Here is a 14,442-nt window from a genome sequence, read left to right as displayed (position 1 = left end):
GGAGTGGCCAGGCTTGGAGAAAGACCTGGGTTCCATCCTGCACGTGGCAAGCTTGAGATGCTTTTGAAACATACAAGTCTAGAAGAGCAACAGGTCAGGGGAAGAGATGTAAAAATCTGGCAGTCAACAACAAATTAGCATGTAAAGAGAGAAAGAGACAGACAAGAAGAGTTTGGTAACCTCAAACAAATCAGTCCACGGACTGAGTGGTAGTTTTCTCATTTGTAAAACCAGGGTAATGTCTGAGGCACTTCCAGAGAATGTAATGAGTCCAATCGCTGAGGGTCAGAAGTTTCCTACCACCTGTTCCTTTAGAGAGGATTTGTCAAGCAAGCCTGGCCCTGGGTCTGGTTTGGACTGTCCTACCAAAGCAGAACAGCTTGGGACAGTCACAATCATTGCCACACAGGTCACCCTTTTCTGTAATTAGGCCTTTGCAATAAAACTCACTGTCTTATGCAGAGACACAAATGGGGGAGGTCTAAAAAAGACGATATTATTTTCCTGTTTAGGGTTCACGGTTAACTGACATACCTGTAGGTTTGGTTCCTATGGAGAAGTGTGGCTATCATCCTGTGGACAGGACAGAGGTGGCCCATCCTTTTCCAGCTCCCCCACCTCTATCCCAGCCTCCCTGACTACAGAGAACCCCTCATGACTATTATGAAAGGCCTAAGTGAGACTGTGGGATCCTGGCCAAACACACCCCATTCGTACAACCAACTATCGACAGCTATGGCTGCCAAGTAAACAATCCACGGAGCTGGGCAAGTGGGTGCACGTGACAACTCTCTCCAGCCACCCTACTGCCCCTGCCACAAGGCACAACCTAAGTGTTTGGGTTTCTGTGGGTGGAGGAAAGTGTTTGTGAATGGTGTCAGGTTTTTCTGTGTCTAAATCCTGAATCTCCGTTTCCTTCTCTTCCATAATTATCCATCAAATCAAATCACATCACCAGAGAGAAATCCACAGCCAAAGCTTGCCCTCATCAACTCATCTCCAAAGAAAGATTCAGACACGCACAGGAAATGAATCATTCAGATACTTCCCCACAACAAACTTGATCCTAAACTCCCTTTCCTGCCCTCCCCGCTTAAGAACCCCCTGCCCTGACCCAAAGCCCATGAAGCACCCAAAATCACCAGTGGCAGACACGGATGTCATTTAGGAATAATGGGCTGCATTCGCAGGAAGGAGTGAGGCAGCCAGCAGATTTGCCCCAGTTGCCCCAGAGGAGGCTGTGGACTGGCCTGAGAGCCATCCACTTGACCCTGGCTGGACCAGTCCTGCACACTGCATCACGAGGCACAGTGTGACTCATCTGTCAATGCCCAGCTCTAAGCTCACTTTTTCCAGGAAGCCTTCCTTGACCATTTTTAGGCTCTGCTAACGACTCGTTCTTTGAAATTACGATACTTAAATTTATCCTGTTCATTTGGCACTTACCACATACTGCAGAGTGATATGTGTTAGACTGTACCTTGCACTTAATATTTTGCTCATGCATTAAACAGTGTGCGAGAGTCCGTATGTTTGGATGCACATGGATGTGTATGTTTGCATGTGCTATCTTAACTTCTTTGTTCAATTTCCTTTGAGCTATGACCATTGACAATCCTTTCCCTAAGAAGGTACAATCAAGATATAATTATCACGAATATAGCTACGTTGACGTTTACAGTTCAAAGCCAGAAAAGCTCCTCTAAGATATTTGTAAGCCTATGTTGAATTTGTGTTTAGTAGCATCACCTCTACTTTCCATAACTATACCTCAGGGCAATCAATAGAGGAGTTCAGGTAAGTATCTCTGGAGCAAAACCAAGTAACCAAGTATTCATGGAGTGTTTACCTTATAACTTTGGAATTATTCTCAGTGTACATATAAAGGCTTTTAGAACCTCCCCCACAAAATAAGCTTTCTCATTAATTAGAAGACAATCCTTCCACAGCATCCCATTCCTAAGCACTGTTGTTAAGTAAGTTCTACTGAAAGGAAGTCCTTGATCTTTGAAGCAGAATAAATTCCTGAAAAAGGCTCTGTAAGTTGAAATGTAAATCAAATCTAACTTTTACCACAGAAACAATGTTAAATTAGACAATTATGTTCTGGACCAAAGACCAATTGCCAGTATTTAAAAGGAATAATTACATTTTATTTCAAAGAGTTATAAATTGCAAGTAATCCTAAAGATTATCCATATAGCTAAGGACCATAATCATAATAGTTACCACTATAGAACGATGCCAGAGATTATGCTAGATGCATTTCATATATTCAGCATGTAATTTCTCCCAATAGCCCTAGGAACCAAATCTTTCACTTTACAAAAGAGAAAACCAAGGCCTAGGGCTGCTGTGTTTCAACTAAGGCTCTGCAGCTACTTAACGGCAGAGCAAGAATTTAAACTCAGAAGTATCTGGCCCTAAAGTCAAAGATCTTTCTACTATCCCAAATAGCCTCCCCAAATCAATTATAAAGAATACATTTAATACTGCATAGTTGAATGCCTGATATCAATTAGACAGAGTTCTAGAGAAACAATCATATTTTATCAAATGGATTTAGTAAGAGTTCCAAGACAAAGACCATCTCTGAAAGGCTAGGGTACCCTAATACTAGTAGGGAGAGTTCAGACAGGGCCTGAGACAGCGAATTATTAGAATCACCACTGTATATGGAGACCTAACACATTCACTCCTTTAACAAAATATTGAATAAGTACCTACTATGTGCCAGGCACTCTTCTAAGTGCTATGGATACAACAGTAAACAGAGTCCTCCATTGTGGAACCCACATTCTAGTGGAGAGCACAGAGATGGCAACCCATGGCCAACACGTATGCCTAAGCCAGTGAGCAGAGGTAAGCACTTGGGAGGGTAAGTAGGACAGGGCGTGCCTCTCCAAGGGCAGAGGGACGTGAGAGCTTGCAGTGTGGAAGGGAGGCCTCAACTGGAGATGCATGAGATGTTGGCTTCTGGATAGATTTGAAACTCCAGACTCGGTAAGATCATTGAGGGAGTGACTGCTGATGGAAATAGGAGGAGAAGGTCTCAAGACTCCTCCAGGCACTCCAACAAGACAACAAATGGTCAGGAAGAATCAGGAAAGGAGACTGAGAGGAAATAACAGTGAGGCGGGGGGGAACACCAAGATAGTGTGGTATCCTGGGAGCCAGGAGAAGATGAGAAGTGCATTAAGGAGGGAGGATGTTAGATGTGGAATTAAGTACAGTGAGGGATGGAAACTGACCACTGGATTTAACAGCAGGAAGACCAGTTGTGATCCTGATGACAGCAGATTTGGTAGGCTGGAGGGAGCAAAAACCTGATGACGATGAGTTCCAAGAGGAATATGAGAGGAGGAACAGGCAGCAGGGAATATGGAAAATAATTTGAAGCATTTAGTCACACAGGAAAAGAGAAATGGGGTAGTAGCTAATGGCTGAAAAGGAATCAATAAAGGGTTACCTAAGTGGGAGATATTAACAAGAGTATGTTTGTGTGTATTGACTGGGAAGATCCAGTCTAGAAGAAAAAGCTGACAGAGCAGGAAAAACGCAGGAGAACTGCACTGCCATATACTTCAACAGGCAAGGCTGGATGCAACCTGGTGTGCAAGTGAAGAAGCTGGCCTTAGCAAGGGGTGTGCATGGTCACCCATGCTAACAGGGGAGGCAGCAATATCTGTGGACAGAAAATGTGGCAGTGGGCACTTTTGAGAAGTTCTCTCCTGGTAGCTTGAATTTTCTCAGGGAAATGGGAAGTAAAGCCATCGGCTGAGAGTGAGGCTGGAAGGTGCTGGAGGTTTCAGGAGAGAGGAGAATACATGAAATCACTCTCTAGAAATGAGAAAGAATGGTCCTGAATGTAGCATCAATGCCAGTGGCATGAAGTTCTTGCTTGAAGTTGGTGGTCATTTTAAAGAATACCAATCATCGTAGCTGAATGACATTTCCAGTCATGCTTAGCTGCTCAGCTGCAGGTCCGTAAGAGGGTGAAGAGCTGCAGCGAAGCAAGTGTGAGGTCTTGCCAAGACAGTATGCAATACTACCCTCCCACCTTCTTTCCACAGAACTTCATTATCCACAAACAGTCACATGATCTCATTTGATCCAAACAGCCCCTTGATGTGTCCATCTCTGTTAAGGGAGGACCCTGAGGCTCAATTAGGTTAAACCACTTATTTAGAGTCATGAGGCAAGGTCTTCTAACCCCCAGCCTAGTGCTTTGCCCACGCCATGCTCCTTTCAGTCAGAAAGAAACCTATAAGGAGAACTCCTCATTCTCTAGGAATTCCTGATGCAAGCCCGCCTTGCAAGACTGGCAAAAGCCTTGACCCGTGCTTCTGCCTCAGCCCGTCCAGCCAGCAGTGTAGATAGTGTATACAGCCCAGGCAGCGTATACGACACATGTCCATAACTACACAGAGATTAAGCAATTAAGCTGTTCATTGCAATAAAGTATTTATTAATGAAAATATTCTGAAATCCAGACTTTGAGCTTGGCTTATTTTTTATGAATACATGGTTTTCTGTGAGTGGCTATGTTGTCTGCCCTTTATCTCTTATTACATTAATCCTAGAGAGTAAGTTCTCACTCCTCTGTAATCAAACACTTGAGGCTCACCCTCCGGTGAGGTGGGAGTAGAAATACAGTTCTATTTTGAAAGGTGGCTGAATTCTTTAAGGTCACAGGGGCACCTTTAAATGAAGCAAAGGCAGTAATTTACTCAGAAGAGACTTTGAGGTCTGACATTTATGAATACCCCAAGTAGGGAATGGCTGTGTGTCTAACACCTTTTGTTCAACAGCACAGGAACTCAGATGAGCAACAAAGCCTCTTTCATAATGAAAACTGTGTGCTCCCTACAGATCCTGTACAGAGATTGTAAATAAATTCTTATAATTTTAGTGTAATGTTGGACATCAACAATAATAAATAATAAATAGGCCAAAGTGAACTTTAGCAATGAATTATTAGTGAGCGTGTGCTGAATTGGGGTACCATGCCTCAGGTACCATGCTATGCATCCACGGGAGATCCTGCAGTGAATATAGCTGGTCCCTTCTCTCACCAAGATTACTGTCTCCATAAGACTCAAAGACAGTACATAGAGGAATTCAGAATGGAAATGCTACTTGGGCCAGGAGTTTGCATAAGGAATTACAGTGCTGCCTAATCTGCTGCTCCCCTTGGGGAGGACGACTGCTACCCGCACGGCTTGTTAACAGATAGATGAAGAGTCTACCATGAGCAAAGAGCATGCCAGGCTCAATCTGAGCCCTGAAGGAAAACAGCAGGGCTGACAGTAGGGAAAGAACTTAAGACAGACCTTTGTCTCAAGTTGCTTAGCATGTGATGGAAGAACACCCATGCAAGAGCTGCCTAAGTGGTGCAAGTTTCCGACAGAGAGGCAAACAAGCTGCCGCAGGAGCTCTCGGGGAGGACTGGTGGGGCACAGGCCTGCTCCAGAGGCCCTCTCTGCCCTCCTTTCAGCCGACAGCTCCCTTTACTCAGCAAACAGCTCTCAAGTGGCTCCCATGTGCCAAGCTGTGGCACATGTGTGGAAGACACAGCAGTGAAAAAGACAAAGTCTCTAGTCCTCTAGGAAGTGACTTCCTAGTGTGGGGGGGAAGCGAGGGAGGGCAGACAATGAATATGTGTCAGGTGCCATTTGGAACTCAGGGAGGGCTGGCAGAGATGAATGTGGGTGCTATTATGGGAGAGGGTGGTCAGGGAGGACCTCTCTGAGAAGATGACATTTGAGCAGAGACTCAGGTGATTAGGAGTAAACCAAACACCCATCCAGGGAAGCACACACAGGTAGAAGGAAGAGGAGAACAAATGCTTGGGATGAAAGGGTGCCTGGCATTCTGAAGAACAGCAAGGCAGTCACTCGTGCAGAGAGAAGGGGGATGTCAGCAAGAGGTGAAGGGAGAGCAGGCACTGACAGATCACATACTCTCCAGGCTATGGTAAGGACTTGCTATGCTCTGAAAGCTGGGAAGACTTCAGACTGACAGATTTCCTTAGGGAGGTGTCTTCCCATTGTCTAGAAATTCTCAGATACAGCATTTATAAATTTTCAGTACCTAATCATTTTTCACTTTGGCCACCCAGATTGGAAAAGGCTAAGATGTAGAGAACTGGTATTATTTGCAATTTGTCTGCTATTTACAGTATAAGTAATACTTTCTACAGAGTAAGGGTCATGGGAGAGAGCAGTTTGTGCCTCAGTAGGTGAGTGTACTACACATTCTATTTGATATTACTCTGATATCACATTTGGGGAGCAGAAGTATTCCCAATGGAGACTCTGGGTATTCTAGTCCAATTCCTCCAATAGACAGTATTAAGTACCAAACCACATTATCAGCTATTTAAGACCAACGGGGTACAGTTACCTCCTATTTGATAAATAAGGCAACTTAAGCATAGAAGATGCATTATCTTGTTTTTCACCTTATGCAATCATACATACATACTACGATTAGTATAAATCATACTACACAAGCTTCCACATACCTTTTGAAGTTCCTCAGTACATTTTCTGGAATTATCAGTGCAACTGAACTTAAACAGAAGACACTAGTAATCTATCAGACTGACTTTCCTTCCCTTTCTCCCTCCTCTCCATTTAACAAGAATCAAAAGTTTTCTATAAGCCACTATATCGTGTGCATTTGAGATTTTGGCCATGTAGATAAATAGAGCTCAAGACACTCAAATGAAATTATATCTGCTAAATTTTCAGCAAACGAGTCAATGCAATAGCAATGACCAAATCATCTTCCAAAGTCTCAATGTGTGTATGCGCGTGTGTGTGTGTGTGTGTGTTACAGTCAAAAATTCTCCTGCAATCTTGCTTTTAAAGAGTAGGAAGCTTTCCAAGAATCTGCTGATGATGGACTTGACTTACTGATATCAAGAATTATTATAAAGGCATACTAATTAATACAGTACAGTGCTGACAGACAAATTTGCCACTAAACAATGAACCCAGAAATAGATATGGGCATATAAGGAAATGTGATTTGTTATATAGCATGTATTATAGAGGTGGGGAAAGGGTTAGATTTTAAGTAATCTGTGCTGAAACACTGATAATCCACATGGAAAAAAATTAAACTGGGCCCCTACCTCACACCACACACAAAAATCTACTAGGAAGCAACTGAAGACCTAAATGCTGAAGGCAAAAAAAAAAAAAAAGTTTCAGAGGACATATAAGAATATCTGCATGTCATATCATGGTAGAAAAGGTTTCCTTAAACAAGAATTCCTTAAACTGCTTTGGTTCAAGTCCTGGCTCTACCATTTACTACCTGAGTGACCTTGAAAAAGTCACGTAACATTCTGTGCCTCAGTTTCCTCACCTATAAAATGGGAAATAGCAACAGTACTTGCCTCTAATGTTATTATGAGGATTAATGAATATTTATAAGGTGCTTTGAAAGGTGTCTAGCATATACAAAGTACTCCATAAATGCTAATTTTAAAACTAAAGAAAAAAATTCCTAATGGAAAAAGATAAATTAGCTACATTAAAATTAAGAACTTCTGTTTATCCAAAGATACCACAAAGAGATCAAAAGGACAAGCCACAAACAAGGAAAAAACATTTCTATCATGTACAATCAACAAAGCATTAGTATCCAGAGCACATAAAGAAGTTTAATAAATGAGTATTAAAAAGACAAGCCAGCAAATCCCAGCACTTTGGGAGACCGAGGTGGGCAGATCACTTGAGGTCAGGAGTTCGAGATCAGCCTGGCCAATATGGGGGAACCCTGTATCTACTAAAAATACAAAAATTATCCAGGTGTGGTGGCAACTACCTGAAATCCTGGCTACTCAGGAGGCTAAGGCAGGAGAATCATTTGAACCCAGGAGACGGAGGTTGCAATGAACTGAGATTGTGCCACTGCACTCCAGCCTGGGTGACAGAGCAAGACTGTCTCAAAAAAAAGACAAACCAGTAGAAAAATGGACACAAGACTAAACAGACACTTCACAAAAAGGGAAAACTAAATGGCTATATTAAAAGATGCTCAGTGTCGTTAGTCATCAGAGAAATACATATTCAAATCAGAATGATATGTCATTTTGGAACCATTAGATTGGAAAAATTTTAGCACCTATAAATTATTGGAGGGAGTATAAATTTATATAACCCCTTGGAAAACAACTAGGCATCATCCAATAAAGCTGAAGATGTACCCACAGTAGGACTATGCAATTTCATGCCTATGTAAACTTTAGCACATACGTATCAAGAAAAATTCAGAGGACTATTCAAGACAGCACCATTTGAATTACCTGTTTTTTAGAAAAAAAGAAAACATCACTAATGTCCACCAACAGTCAATGTATAGATAGATGATGGTATATTCTACATAGCAATGAAAACAAGTGAATTACAGATAAATCTAAGAAGTGTTACTGAGGGAAAACTAAGTTACAGAAGAATATACTCAGTATAATTCCATTTAATAAACTTCAAAAACATGCAAAATTAAAGTGTTGCTGAGGAATTAAAACATATGTGGTAAAACTAAAGAAAATCAAAGAAAGATAAGCACTTTGTTTTGTTTTGTTTTGTTTTTTGAGACGGAGTCTCGCTCTGTCAACCAGGCTGGAGTGCAGTGGCGCAATCTCAGCTCACTGCAACCTCTGCCTCCTGGGTTCAAGTGATTCTCCTGCCTCAGCCTCCCAAGTAGCTGGGACTACAGGTGCCCACCACCACACCTAGTTACTTTTTGTATTTTTAGTAGAAACGGGGTTTCACCATGTCAGCCAGGCTGGTCTTGAACTCCTGACCTCAGGTGATCCAACTGCCTTGGCCTCCCAAAGTGCTGGCGTTACAGGTGTGAGCCACCATGCCTGGCCTGATAAGCACAAATTTTAGACAGTGGTCACCCCTGTGGGAGAGAGACAGAGGATAAGGATGGACACCCAAAGAAGTGAAAGGTGTGGTGAGTTATAGAATAGGTAGTGAGGGTCCACACGTGTCCACTGGATCTTGAGTTAAACTTTAAATACTTTATGCATATCCTTTAGCATCAACTAAAAAACAAAAAAAGATGATTTCCTCCATCTTTAAACATACGCAAATTCTGTTACAGGCCCAGTGGTCACAGATTTTCTCTCCTGGACCCCCACTGTACTTTCTTGTGACATTCCATTCAGCCTTGGATAAAGGCTATGCCTCAGTTTCCTCAACTGCAAAACAAGGAACAATAATAGTGTCTACTTTCCAGGGTTACTGTTGGGATTGGATGTGTTCATACAGTCCACAATCTCTTACAAGAAACTTCTGCAGCCAGATGTATTTGGAATTCAAACTTTTTCAGATCTCAGAAACTGAATGAATACCTAGCATTCAAAAAGGATCTGGAGCAGCACTCCATAATCAAACACTTCCATATTTCTTCAGCGAAACATCTGGAAATCATCTCATACAGATTCAAGAGAATTGGGGGGGTTATGAAAATGTTATAAAACTGGATTGTGGTAATAGTTACATATAGCTTTTTAAATTTACTAAAAATCACTGAATTGTACACTTAAAACAGGTGAATTTTATGGTATGTAAACTATACTTCGATACAGCTACAAAAAATACAGCTCTCAGCTTTAAACAAAAAGTTCTCACATCAATTCAGGTCATGTTTTACCAAATGGATTAATAAAAAACCCACTTCAATTTTAGAGATTTCTGTATTTAGAGCTACATATCAAAGAATATGGACAGTATCTATAGAGCTCTCTGAACACAATGGCAGTGCTCAATATGCAAGTGTTTTTATTATCATTACTACTATTTTACTCAGCATAGTGTTTCCCAAAAGGAAATCTATAAACATTTTTGATGGGATACTTCTTCATCGTGATAAAATCCCACACACTAAATTCCAACAGCATCTCTCAATATTTGTGACTATTGCAGCTGCCCCACAGATTTCTAAATACTCTCAAGACAGGGTAATGCCAGTTGAGAACCACAAAGCCTATCAAACTCTAAGTTCCTTAAAGGTAGAGACCAGGGGCTTACTCATTGTGGTAAAATAAGACCACTACTTTGTACAAGGATATGTACAAAAATATCTGGCACAAAGCAACACACAAAATGTGTCTTCGTTCCTCTGCTTTTTAATTTTGTGTTTACATTTTCTTTTCCATCACATTTCAGAGAATATCAAATCAACTATGTAATCAAGACATGCAATGTAAAAGGGATAAAAAAAATTACAGAACAAAAAAAAGCAATGAACATTTCATATTATAACAGTCTTTAAGAAATGCCTTACTATTTTCAGAACAAATTTCAAATGAGGTACACCAGTACTTCATCAAGGCCCAGTTTATCAAGCATTTATCACCAACTTATACCAATAAAGGTTCAAAGAAAATGGCACTAATTTATAAAGGTAACACTAAATCAAGAGAAGTATGATCTAGGAGCATACTGTGAAAAACTGAAGATCAAAAGGAAGTAGTGTGTTTACTCTATTTTCCTTGACAGCTACAGAGCTCTATGTCAACAGCCATCACACATGGTCCCAGGATGCAGCTTGTTCTCTACAACTCCCCATAGCCCTCCAATGACAAGGTGTACCATCTCTTTCCAAAGTCCCTGTCTGTGATTAGGATGCTCACTGCCAAAACTCTCACAGCTACCATGACAGAGAAATAAACGTAAAATAGGGGTCCAATCCCCTATTTCATAGGCATGGAGACTAAGACCTTGAGAAATGAAGAGGTTTGCCCAGAATCATGCAATAATTCATGAACAAGTACAGACCAGAACACAGCAGTCTTAAGTATAAGGCTTTCAAAGACCTATATCATTATTGACATGGTATTTTTGTACAGAGACAAGACAAAACAGAAGAAAGAAGATTTGCACCATCCTAGAGTGTGAAGAGCAACAGCTTTGGTGCTGGACAGGCCTGGATATAAATCCCAGTTTAGTCGTGACTTGAGATATGCTAGCAGTCCTCTCTGTGCCTCAGTTTTTTCACCCATAAAATGAGGATGAAACCATTTACCTTAGAAAGTAATATGGAGATGAATTAAGATAAAACATCTAAGAGCTCTCTCTGTGCCCTACCTAAGAAATTCAAAAGAAGACTGAGAAGCTACTGGGTTTACAAGTTGTATCCATAAGCATTCCATAGGATTTCTCTACCTTCTCTTGCTTTCCTACCTTCGTTTCTCCAGAACAGGCAGAAAAGATCAATCAAGAGGGGTTGCTGATCAGGGCCATAGAGCCATCCATGACATAAATTAGTGGTCAGCAAATTCTGGACCATGGGCCAAATCTGGCCCACTACCTACTAAATGGTTGTAAGAAATCAAAAAAATAATAATTCATGACACATGAAAAGTATAAGAAATTCAAATTTCAGTGTCAATCAATAGTTTAATGGTACCATAGCTATCTTTACTAGTTATGTATTGCTCGTGGTTGCTTCTACGATAGCAGAGTTAAGAACTTATGACAGAGACTATATGACCACAGGACTAAAATATTTACTATTTGGTCCTATGTAGAAAACATTTGCCAACCTCCACTTTAAAGTAAGGAAAACTTAAGCTTATTTTATCATAAGCATTATTTGAGAATTCCATGATACATATTATGAACACATCCTAGGATCTCACGAAACCAGGCTTGGTAAATCTCACTCTATGCAGGATTTAATTAATAAACAAACAGACTAACATGGAGGCTCCAGTTCCAGACAAGACGGAGTAAGAACTCCCACCCTGTCTTTCCTACCAAATGCAAATATGTAAGCTAGACAGAAAACATGGACAATCAGAGGACTCTGAAAAGTAAATAACAACAAATAGATTGAGAAATGAGACTAGAACTCGGAGTATCACCAAACCAGTGGGGAATTTTCCACTGCTTTCCCCGTCCAGTATCACCCAGTCTGGATTCAAAGGCAGCTCACCATCCAAAAATGCTAGCTGGGTATGGACAGAAATAACCTGAAGAGAACCCTCATTTTCTGGCCAAAAAAGGGGGAAAAAAAAAAGGAACTCCTAATGTTCAGAGAAATTCTCTGTATTGCTTTTGTTTTTTCCAATCTCTCCCACCCCAGCCCCCAGACAATTCCTCAGTACCAAGGAGCAGCAGCACAGGTGTAGCAGGTACCTACAACTCTGAGAAAAAAGAATGATTCTCACAAGAGTTGTAGTCCCAGAACAAGGGGCGAATTTCCATTGCTTCTTTTTCTCTCTGGCCTTCAAGCACTTGGCCTTGGACACAGTCACATAAAGAAATGCAGGAGAGCAGGGGAACTAAATTCCTGGCTTTCTGGCTGGAGGACAGCAAAAAGAGGACATCAGGGAATCAAGGAAGCTAAAGAGAGTTATATCACAAAGTGGTATATTAACATTTGGGCTCACATTTGAGCTGTTCATTGTGGATCTGACCCTAAAAAGCATGCCACTGGCCTTCAGATTTTCACTTTGGGATATCATTGCCCAGGTCCCAGACTGGACAATAGATTGCACACAAAAGTAACAGACTAAAATGATACTGTAAAGGCTTTGAAAACTGAACTAAAGTCAGAAACATAGCTTGGAGAAGTCAGGTCAGAATTTGCAACCAGGTCGATTATCTGCTTAAAAAAGGAAATAAACAGTCTCCATAATAAATAAGACTCAGAATAAAAATATTCAAGATGTCTAGAACATACTCCAAAATTACTCAACATATGAAAAACTGGAAAACTCTCAAGTTGCAAGGAAAAAGACAATCAAAAGACACCAACCCCAAGATAGCATAGATACCAGAATTATCAAACAAATAATTTAAAGTACCTATTTTAACCATGCTCCAAGAAGCAAGGCTGAATACTCTTAAAATAAATGGAATGATAGTAAAAACAAAAATTTGGAAAATAAAAAATACAATAAAACTTAAAATGTCACTGGATAGCTTCAATTGCAGACAGACTAGAGGTAATAGTAGGAATAATGAGTGAATGTGAATTTAGATTAATAGAGATTATCTAATGTAAAACATGAAGAGGAAAAAGATTACAAAAATAAACAGAAGCTCAGAGATCTGTAAGAAAATACTAAAATACTGGAACTAGAGTTCCAGAAGAGAAGAAACAGTGTTGTGTAGGAAAAATACTTGAAGAAATACTGGCTGAAAACTTCCCATATTTAGCAAAAGACCTAAACTTACCACTTCAAGAAGCTCAGCAGACTGCCAGGAGGATTGTCTCAAAGAAATCTATATCTAGAAAGATCATAATCAAATTGCTAAAAACTAAAGACAATGAAAAAAATCTTTAAAATAGCCAGAGGAAAACAACATACAGCATAGAGAAGAATGATTCGAAGTATTACAGATTTCTCAGAAGAAACCATGGAGGTCAGAAAGAAGAGGAACAATTCTGATAAGATGCTGGAAGAAAAGAGCTGTCAATCTATAATCCTCTACCTAGCAAGAAACACCCTTTTGAAATGCAGGTGAAAGAACAATCTCAGAGGAATGAAAACTAAGAGAATTCATTCTAAAAGAAACGCAGTCAACAAATTAGATAGCCTAGATGAAATAGACAAGTTCTCAGGAAAAAAATAAATAACTACTACTGAAACTGACTCAAGAAGAAATGGAAAATTGGAACAGGCCTATAATAACTGAAGAGATTGAATTAGTAATCAAAAAACTTCCCACAAAGAAAAGCCCAAACCCACATAGCTTAATTGGTGAATTCTACCAAATGTTCAAAAAAGAATTCACATCAATCCTTCACAAACACTTCTACAAAAACCAGGAGAGGAGGGAATACTATAAGGCTGGTATTACCTGATACCAAAACCACACAAAGATATCACAAAGAAAACTACATACCAACATCTTACGAATATAGACATAAAAATCATCAACAAAATGCTAGCAAACTGCATGCAGCATATAAACATATAAACATTTTGACCATGACCAAGTGGGATTTATACGAAGAATGTGAGATTGTGTTCAAACAAAAATCAGTGTAATACATCATGTTAATAGAATAAAGGTCAAAAGCACATGATCAACTCAACAGAAGCTGACCTTAATAAATAGAGAAGGACATCATGTTCATGAATTAGAAAACAATATGGTTGAAATATCAATTCTCCCCAAATTGATCTATAGATTCAATGCAATCAAAATCACAGCAGGCTTTTTTGGTAGAAGTCAGCAAGCTGAATCTGAAATTTATGTGAAAAGACAAAGGAATTAAAATGGACAACAAAAATTTGAGAAATAAGAAACCGGAGAATTCAAGTCACCCAACTTTATGACTTATAATAAAGCTGTAGTAATCAAAACAGTATAGTGCTGGTGAAGGGACAGACACAAAGACCAACAGAATAGAGTCCAGAAATAGAGTCAAGTATGGCCAAATGATTTTTGACAAATGTAC

The 14,442-nt window shown here is 40.1% G+C and overlaps 1 protein-coding gene and 1 long non-coding RNA gene across 22 annotated transcripts in view; one reads left to right on the top strand and one right to left on the bottom strand.

Annotated features, from left to right (window-relative positions):
* The window catches only part of LOC105480573 (calcium voltage-gated channel subunit alpha1 D), a 327,130-nt gene that overhangs the window by 248,035 nt on the left and 64,653 nt on the right, over positions 1 to 14,442 (bottom strand). The window lies entirely within an intron of this gene.
* Positions 2,819 to 14,442, top strand: part of LOC139361974 (uncharacterized) — a 42,121-nt gene continuing 30,497 nt past the window's right edge. The window contains exon 1 of the long non-coding RNA XR_011620082.1: positions 2,819 to 2,862. This is a non-coding gene — a long non-coding RNA (uncharacterized lncRNA). The remainder of the gene's footprint in view (positions 2,863 to 14,442) is intronic.

This window comes from Macaca nemestrina, chromosome 2 (genome assembly GCF_043159975.1).
Source record: "Macaca nemestrina isolate mMacNem1 chromosome 2, mMacNem.hap1, whole genome shotgun sequence".
In the NCBI taxonomy this organism is placed as follows: domain Eukaryota; kingdom Metazoa; phylum Chordata; class Mammalia; order Primates; family Cercopithecidae; genus Macaca; species Macaca nemestrina.
Note: the sequence above shows the minus strand (reverse complement) of the source record. Positions and strands in the feature narration are given on the sequence as shown.